Raw genomic sequence first — 1,328 nt, forward strand, 5'->3', positions numbered from 1 at the left:
GACTTGGTCTAGTGAAGGTGAGGCTGTGATATGAATTAGTTCTTGATAGGAAATCTGGGTAAATCTGTCAGTGATAGCAAGAAAAAATAGCTGCCATCTATCAGTAGGAGACCCATGATATCAAGGTGGATGTGCTGAAAACCCCTCTCTGGTGTTAGAAGGCTGTGCAGGGTGACTTGGTGTGTCTTAGGATTTTGTTTTTTTGGCATTCAAGGCAGGTTCTGCTCCAGTTTTGGATGTCATGATTGATGCTGGGCCAGATTATTGATTTTGCTGGTAATCAGGCACGATGTAGTTATTCAAGTAAGCCTGATGCCTGGATTTTGGGCCATGTCCTGGCAGTGAAGCTCCCAGTTGAAAGGTATGAAATAAGATCAGAGGGGTAGATCTTGTTGTAGCTAAAGCTGAAGTCCAGTTCTGGGTGATTCATTGGAAAGAATAGTTGTTGGAGAGCAGGAGGAATGTATGGGTGTGGATAGCCAGTAGGTGATGGTAGTGTCATTCAGATGAGGGACCTGCTGTAGTTGTAGACCGCAATCCTCCTGAAATAAGACTGGGAGTGTTGCATCTGCTAGCTACTCTGCTGCTGCTACTTCTTGGGTCTATGGTGCCTTGAAAGAGAACAACATTGGCAACTTTGAGAGAAATTTAAAACTATACAGCACCATCTTTATTACATTGTGTCATTTCAAGTCATGGTTGAGGTCTAATGTGATGGCAAACAACCAAAGTTACAGAAAGTTTGCTAATTTGAACAAAGAACATTTCAACAACATAAATTCAGAGAAAGTTGCTATAGAATTTGTTGCAAGATCCGAGAGATGCTACAACTATTTTGGGAAAATTTTGGACCATTTGTTTTTGTGTTATTAATAACCAAAACATCATATTTTTGTTCATTTTGTTATTGATTCATAACTTCTTCTTTTTTTTTTGATGTGCCCATTTTGAGCAGCTGCCTCAAAATGCTTCTGGGCAGGAGTATGGCTCTCAGCTTAACTGGAAGGTCAATGAGGGTTCTACAAAGTGGCTCATAGATGGGTTGATCATGACTCCATTTTCTTTGAGGTGTTGGAAGAGTGCCTTATGTGGTTGAAGAGGTACTTCAGTCTCACTGGTGATGAGGGTATCATCTTGGTAGAAAAAACAACTTTTGAGGCCACATGTGAATTCATCGATAAAATGCTGGAAGGTCTGAGCTGCATCTCTAACTCTGAAGGGCATCAGGGTGAACTTATAAAGTCTTTGGAATGTCCTCCATGACTATAAGTATCTGGTGATAAACTATCACCAAGTTAGTACAGGAGAATATGCCACAGACTTCCAGA

The sequence above is a fragment of the Penaeus monodon genome, chromosome 3 (assembly GCF_015228065.2).
Source record: "Penaeus monodon isolate SGIC_2016 chromosome 3, NSTDA_Pmon_1, whole genome shotgun sequence".
Classification (NCBI taxonomy): Eukaryota; Metazoa; Arthropoda; class Malacostraca; order Decapoda; family Penaeidae; genus Penaeus; species Penaeus monodon.